Source organism: Aethalodelphis obliquidens, unplaced genomic scaffold, assembly GCF_003676395.1.
Source record: "Aethalodelphis obliquidens isolate GAN/ISIS:26980383/991018 unplaced genomic scaffold, ASM367639v1 scaffold88, whole genome shotgun sequence".
Taxonomy (NCBI): Eukaryota; Metazoa; Chordata; class Mammalia; order Artiodactyla; family Delphinidae; genus Aethalodelphis; species Aethalodelphis obliquidens.
In genome coordinates, this window is record NW_020838032.1 from 2,999,181 (window position 1) to 3,007,524 (window position 8,344).

An 8,344-nucleotide genomic window follows, 5' to 3' on the forward strand; every position below is an offset into this window, starting at 1 on the left:
TGTTCCTTCCTGCTCATGCATTACTACAGCCTCCTTCAAAATTACCCTCAATAATGTTAGGAGTCATCAAGGGGTTGTCTTAGTTATGCTAAGGAAGATGCCCAATTAGCCTAGACAGTAACTCCTGAGTGTATTTGCTAGCCATCTAACCCAAAATAGTACTCCTCCATCTTCAGTTCTTTAAAAATGCTATTTATCATTCTTTGAACTTGTCTTTTTTACGTGTGTGTGTGTGTGCGTGTGCGTGTGTGTGTGTGTGTGTGTGTGTGTGTGTGTGTGTGTGTGTACTTACTCCCTCCTTCCATTAGAATAAAACTCCACGAGGCAGGAACTTGTCTTGCCTGTACTGTATTCCTAGCACCTAGAACAATGCCTGGTGGCTCTCAGTATTTGTTGATCATGAGACTGAAGTCACAATACCTTCTCTGAAAATTCTTTTTCTCCAGGCACAGTCCCTCTTCTTTGATGGGGTCCACTTTGAACCTCAGAGTTTTAAGCTCTACTAACATTTTTGTTTGCATCTTAGCAGGGATGGACTCAGAGAGAAGCGAAAGGCAGGATTTCTGTCACGTAGGTGTCCATAGTCATCTGGGGTGCTGTATCAGTCAGGGTCCTGTGGGAAACAAGATAATTGGGTAACTTAAGTAAAGGCTAATAAAGGGACTATCTGTAAAGGTGTGGACAAGGTTTAAAGAATCAAATGGAGGATGCTGCCATCCACTTTGGTTAGTAAAGCCAGAGAGCTGTTATTACCCCAGAACCCCAAGAATGTGATCATAAAGAGAGGGCTACCTGAGAGGTAGGACCTGGGATGTTCAGGAGAGGAAATACAGCCACCTTTGCAAAGTGCTGCCGGAATAGAGTCAGAATCAAGAAGTGGAGACAGAGAGGTAGAAGACTGAGGTGGGGGAGAGGGGAGGGAAGAGGAAGGGAGAATAAAGGACTCATGGACCTGCATGGTCGGAAAAGAAACGACATGCAGCACAACATCTTCTGGATTCAATGTGTGTTTGTGATTGCTTGATGGTAACATTGCAATGTTCTCAAAATCATGGCAACCATAATTTCTGGCTCTATCCTGAAAAAGTACCTTGTAGATCCTTAGGTCTTTGGAGTATTTGGAGCAGAGCATTTTCTAATAGTAATTGTCTTTGTAGAAGAACTTGCAGGAGTCATTATGCTAACTAGCCTGTGTACATGAGGGTAACAAAGATCTGCCCCACCCTCTACCAAGGATGAGAAGGACAGAATAGGTTGTGGGGCAAGAGACAGAAAACCCTGTCCTGCCCCATATAGAAAGCACGTTTTGCAAAGTCTGGCACGCAGTGAGTGACAAACACATGGTTGGTAATAGCTATATTAGATTCCCAACAGACAGCTTGAGTTTTTTAGATTTTCAAGGCCCCTCTTTGGAATCTTGAAGCAAGTGAAACTGGAATAAATAGTCAGAGCCCTTTCAGTGGTACCTCCCAGAGTTATTCTCAAAAGCGGCACATTCAGCCTAATTCACACGTAGGCAGTCCAGCTCTAATCCTTGGCTCTCAAAGCACTGTGGGTGCCCCAGTGTATCTCCTCAGTACTTGCTGACCTCAGGCACACCAAAGTCTGTTTCCTGCCAGCCATATGCTCTCTCTCTCTCTCTCTCTCTCTCTCTCTCTCCTGATGGCTGTCTCTGACTGTAGGCACAGGTAGACCAGAAGTACTGAGGAGTTAAACCTCAGAAGCATCCCTCCACCAATAGCCTAGACTCAGTGGATAGGTACTCCAGCCACTCAACCCTCAAGTGGGATAACCCCAAACCTGTTCTTCATAACCCCTTACCGTTTCCTAGCAACCCTGGGAATGCTAGTTGCCCCCAGCATGGTCCTGCTCACTAATGCACCCTGCCCTGGCTTTCTTCCTTTCCCTGACCCACTGTCCACTCCTCTCCTGGTTCTTTCTAGAATTAAGCCTGTTTGTACTCAAATTCTTGTCTGAGGGCTGCCTTGGGAGCAATCCAAGGCTAAGGTACTTCTTACTCTGATCTCCTTACCTTAAATCCCCCCCTTGCTTTAATATGGGAATCACTCTCATATTGATTATTTATACCACAAAGTGAATTTAAGCCAATGTATCACCATTCCCAAAGTTTCTTACATTTTTAATGGGGAGGTCAACCAAATGCAGTCAGTCGTCCTTCTTCATGAGCTGTAGGGGAGTGTTCAACAGATCTGACCTCCTTTTACCTAAGTCACTCCTCTGCCTTGCATTCCAAAGTGTTGCAAAACTGTCCCTCCTCTCCCACCAATAACCCATTGATTCTATCCTTTGGAAAACAGTTGCCTTTTGGAAAAAAGCAGGAACAGAGAACACCCATATGATTCTTGTACTTCTGCTCTTTTTTCCGGTGCTAAGGTAGGTAGTCCATTGATTTTGTGATAGCGAAAGCATCGACGGGTTTTGCTGTCACATTTGTGTGGATAACCTCTAAATCTGCACCTCTGCCATTGATTTCTCATCCAAACCCTGGTCTCCCACTGTCTACTTGAACATTTTTACTTATATGTCCTTTATTCTCAAATACAGCCTACTGTATTCGCATCTACTGATGCAAAAGGCAATTCTTCAACTTCACTTCAGAATGTCCCCTCTTCCTAAGTTGCTTATTTATACCAAAGGTAACACTATTCCTACAATCTTTCAGTTTTAAAATCTGTTCACATGTGATTCTTCCTTCTGCTTTGGCTCCTCAACCCTTTACTGCTTCCTAAGTCTTCTCGAACCATACAACCATCCTTTTCAGGTTGCTCTATAAGGGGCTGGGCTAATTTCCCCCCCGCGCCCCACCCCCTCCGCCCATATTCTTCATTCACTATGTCATTCTGCAGCTCAAAAAGAATGCCAGTAGCTCTCAGCTAACTTCAGGATAAAATCCAAACTGTGCATGCTTCTTTCTTCTTAAAAAATTTTTTTTTTAAATCTCCTCTAGTCTGACCAAAAACTCTTTACTCAGTTTATCTTTCTCTATTTCCCAAAGTAAATTGTCCTCTCCAACCGGCCTTCAGTTCTCCCTAAACATGATCATTCTTGTTTTGGGTTTTGCTCAAGACCCTTCCCTATGTTGGTAGGTGACATATCTTGAGTATACCAGGGGTTATGCAAACACTTACATTGTATGTTATCTCATTTGATCTTTACCACAACTCTAAGTGCTAAAAATTATTATTGCCTACGTGTTATAAGTAAAGAAACGGAGGAACCAAGAAAGCTAAGGTACATGGCTACATTATGCAGCTGGCAAAGGTAAAACAAGATGAGAACTCCCTTCTGCCTGAATACTGTTAAGAAAAAACCCAACACTTGGAGATCCTTTCAGTATGGAATCCTTTCAATGTCACATTTGAGCACTAACAGCCTTCAACAGGAAGTACTTCAGTCTTCAGGGAAATGTTCCCTTGTTTGACTTACAACTGAATATTTATTAGAACCCAGGTGCTGAAGTTACTTTAAATTAGTGAAGATTGTCAAGTTGCAAGTGATTTTTACGCAGATTTTTGTCCATTGGAAAAGGGAAGCCCCAAAGTTACAGCTTTGTTGTACTGTAGAACATTAACCAGTTTTGTTTTTAACTTAGCAAATTTATTTCAGTATTCTGACCCTCATTAGCAATATATATTTTGATTTCTCCTTTATTCAGTTGAGTCAGCTTTATTATACTACTGATTCCCTCATTAATAGGCTAAGTGGATCTTTGAAAAGTGTATACTATAAATTTTTATGAGTCATGCTTTTAACTTTTAGAAAATGATACTTTGACAACACAGAGCCTACACACTTAATTATTGTGCTTAATAATTTAGTGCTTCCCAGTTTCAGAATACCTGCCCCTTATACATATATCCAAACTTTCAAAATTAAACAAAGACTCATCAGTCCTCTTGAAATATTCTCTGAATATTCTAGCTCATGCCCATCATTGTCTTCTTAGAACTTCTAGAAAACTCATTGGTCTTAATGACACGCTACTTTAATTTTTACATTGTTGCCTATTTATCTCTTTGTATCTATATACAACTATCCATTTATCTATTATCTCCTTTCCAGGTGGATGGAGAACCTTATGAAGCATTCCTTCAAGAAGCTTTTGAAAGTATTAATATATCCTCCCATCCCTATGCTGCCCCCAAGGTGCTTAGAATAGTTTTGGGCACATAGTATATGTTCAATAAATAGACACAGAATAAAATTTAATTGAGCTTTGCAGAGTAGCCTTTGCCACAGCTCAGAATTCTCCTGATTTATATTTAAGCAACTCCAGACAAAACAGAGAGGTATTGTATCCAAGAACGAGTAGCCTTTAGGAAAAAATAGTAGTGACTAGGAAATTCTGTTATCACGCAAGGAGGGGAAAAATGTCTTGAGCAAGCCTAAGGTTAACTTTAGAATTTATCCACATAGTTAAACCTCATTCCACATGCCACTTTTCCAAAAAGCCAGCCTAGTGGCAGTCTGTGCCTTCTCTTTTCATCCACAACTCTGTTTAATTTCAAAACAAGGGCAGATAAAATATGCTAATACACAGCAAGTCTCCCCATTGCTATTCATTAGGAAGCCCTTTTCCAGTGTGCAAGTCCAGTCTTCCGTGAATTCACAAACAAATGATTGCCCTTGTTACTGGCATTCCACACCGGTGATAAAACATTTGAGTGAATCAGCCTTGGCCCAATTGTGTGAGTTTTCTTCTGGAAGGTGCTGCGTTCTTTGTCTTGAATATATGGGAGTGGATCTATGTGCACTTGTAGGTTGTTTTAAAATAAATGCCCTTCAACATACAGGGACATTTAATGGGAAATCCTCTGAGACTTCCTTTGGGAGGTGGTGGTGGTGATGGTGATGGTGGTGGTGGTGGTGTGTTTTATGAGTTCAGAGTCTTTGCACTTAAGCTGGAGGAGCCTGCTGTAAGCAGTGAACTGTTTAACATGTCATGTGTTCCACAGCCCCTGACATCTTTTAACTAGAATAGCAGAGGGCTGGGAAAAGGAGCACGATGGAGTGCTAGCCGCCAAGAGAGAGCAGGATTGGAATGCTGGCTCTGACCGCAAATTGGTACGTGGAACTTGTGTTTTTCATTAGGGTTGCTGTAGTAATGCTGGTTTCTAGCATTCCAAAGGATATTCAGACTTATATCAAATTAAGTTCTCCTTTAAAAACATCACTCTGTATTGGAACAACATGAAGGATTAGACGGCAATCAAGAAAACTCAGGAATAAAAAACTAAGGCACACTCTGGCCTTTGCTTATGCCATCGGTGTGAATGTACAGTGTCCATTGTCCATGACTCAGTAGATAATCTGCAATGTATCTGAAAGATGCAGTATCACCTTGGGCTTTTAATTGACTACTTAGCTCAAGTTTTTTTTTTGTTTTTTTTGATATCCTTAGTGGATTGTAGAAGACAATTCTGAGTGACCATAAGCAATTTATATACCAGAGCACAAATAAAGACATGAGAATATATTTTATACTGTGTATAAATAAACACTTACGTAAACCATGTATTTATTTAAATGTGCTTATACATTCATTTGTGCAACCTACAGCTAAAATCCCAGCTGGCAAAAATCAAGTAAAGAAACTTGTCTCTAATTCTATAATCAAACTCTCTTAATAAATCACTTCTCTCTCTCTCTTTCTATTTCTCAAACACACACACACCACACCACACACATACACATTTATAACTGCATAATAATATTTCTGAGCTCCCAAATAAGCTTATATACTAGTCAAGAGAGGCTTGCCATTGCTGCAGTAACAGACAACCCCCTGACCTCAGTAGGTTAACACAATCAGATTTTATTTCTCCCTCATGTAAAATCCTCCGTGAGTGTGGACAGATCTTCAGGACGGTTGTCTTCTGTGAGTTGGCTGAGCAATCCAGGCTTTTTCAATCTTATTTCACTTCCATATCAGCGCATGCATCCAGGACTGTAGCAGCAGGGAAAGAACAGTCTGGAGAGTCAAGCACAGTGATGATCACATGTTGTTTCCATGAGCATTTCATTGATAAAGGTAAGTCACAGTCCCATGCATAACTTCAAAGAGGTGGAGAAAAGAGATCCTCCCATGGGTCTGAAAGTAGATACTGGTGAGCAACAAAAAAATCTTATAACATGATCAATGTAATCTAATGAGTACAACTGATTTTGAAATCAATCAGCTAATCTCTCTTACACACACACACACACACACACACACACACACACACATACACCTGTGTATGTGGAGATTTCAGGGGCACAAATGAAGGTCTTCCCTACTTTCCTCAAAACAGACTAACCCAGATTGATTGCTGAGGCCACTGCATTATTTCCCTGCAGGTGGGATATTTCTTTAACTGAAAGTTTACCATTCTTTAGGTGTTTCACATCCCATCAATATCCAGTCTTTAATGAGGAAGATTTTCTATTCCTTTCTTGAAATTAAGCTTTAAAAAAAAGGAATAACACAGGATTCTCTTTCTGAGTAAGAGTGAAGGGTGAAAAGAAGGAAAGAAAAAACTATGGGCAAGAGTGTGGGTGTTCGCCAAGCAGGACTCAGGGAACATATTTTGCTTCAGGCCAACATCCCTGGTGTAGACTTCCAAGTCCTTAAAAGGAACAAAGTGCATTTTTCAGCTCTGATGGGATCAGTAGATGTGGGGAATGCAGTGGGCTTTCCAGGATCTAGAAAGGAGCAGTGAGGGATTCCATTTACAAAAGGCTTTCTTGGCAATGCCTCTCCCCCATGAAGGTTAAGAGAGAGGATTGTCGGGTAAGAAGAGAGGTGCTCTGTGTTTGGAAGGACTCATTCATGATGTCCAGATGCATTGCCAACAATGGCAAGCAGTTTTGTGTATGTCCACGACCCTGTATGATCCAGCCCCTGCCTCCCTCTCTCCAGCATTGTCTCAGGCCACTCTCCATCCCCTCATCACCTGCCTCCTAAGACTATGTTCCCACCATCCTGGACCTTATTTTCTTCCTTGAGTGAGTAAGTCTCCCTCCTGCATAAGCAGTTCCTATAAGCGCTTCTTCATCTCTCCTCCCCTGAGGAAAGCCTGTTCATTCTTCAGACCTCAGCTCAAATGCCACTTCTCAGGGAAGCCTTCTTTGATGATCAGGACCACCATTACCTTCATTCACAGCACTGTATGGCCTTCTTCCTAACAGCTTCTACAGTTTGTGATTATACTGTTGTGATGGACGGTTACAGTGGTTGGAAGAATATGTCTTTCCTACTAATTTATAAGCTCCTCGGGGACCACATCAGTTTTTCTCACCATTGTATTTTTTTTTTTTTTTTTTTTTTCGGTACGCGGGCCTCTGGTACGCGGAGCACAGGCTCCGCACGTGCAGGCCCAGCGGCCATGGCTCACGGGCCCAGCCGCTCCGCGGCATGTGGGATCTTCCCGGACCGGGGCACGAACCCGCGTCCCCTGCATCGGCAGGTGGACTCTCAACCACTGCGCCACCAGGGAAGCCCTCACCATTGTATTTTTATTCCCTATCCTAGTGCCCTGAACATATTAGTATGTCAATAAATATTGGCTAAATAAATGCAGTATTATACACATGAATGATCACAATCTCTCATAATTATATATCCTTATTTAGGTACCACGTACCTTTACCTCCATTTTCTAATTGTATATCATAATAGACAAGTTGAATGGTGAGAGATGCCCTCTGGTTGCGACTTGGGGCTGAGGTGGATGGTACCCCATAGCTATGACTGTCCATCCAGTGCTCTGACCCTGTGAAAGTTACCACACTCCCTTGGTTCCTAACCCTGTGTATGTGAAATAAGTGGTAGATTCAACATATATAAAGAGGTCCTCCAAATAAAGAAGAAAAAATTTAACACTCAATAAGCAAATGGACAAATATATCAACAGGAAATTGGTAGGAAAGGAAATATAAGTAACTAAAAATACATTAGAGGACATTATTCAATGGTGAAATGCAAACAAAAGTGGGTCACAAAAGTATTCATAATTCTAATGTCCAGAGTAAATTTTTAACTCTAAAATGTGATCTGGCCTTCCTCTAACTCACTCACTGTACGGCAGGAAAAAATTACATTAAAAAATACTTATCCCCATCTAGTACCTATATTCTATGCTGAAGAAATAATTTAAACAGTCCATCACAGTTATGCTCAATGGCTCTAGGTAGAAATGTTAGTGTCTTAGAGTTCTACCCACTTCCCTTATTTCTCTGCAAGAACTTTGGGTGTATAAAGAACATTATTGGGTCTTCATGGTGTGAGGTTAGCAAGGAGGAAGCCATAAATCTGAATGCTATGTCCATGTAAAGTCTTCTT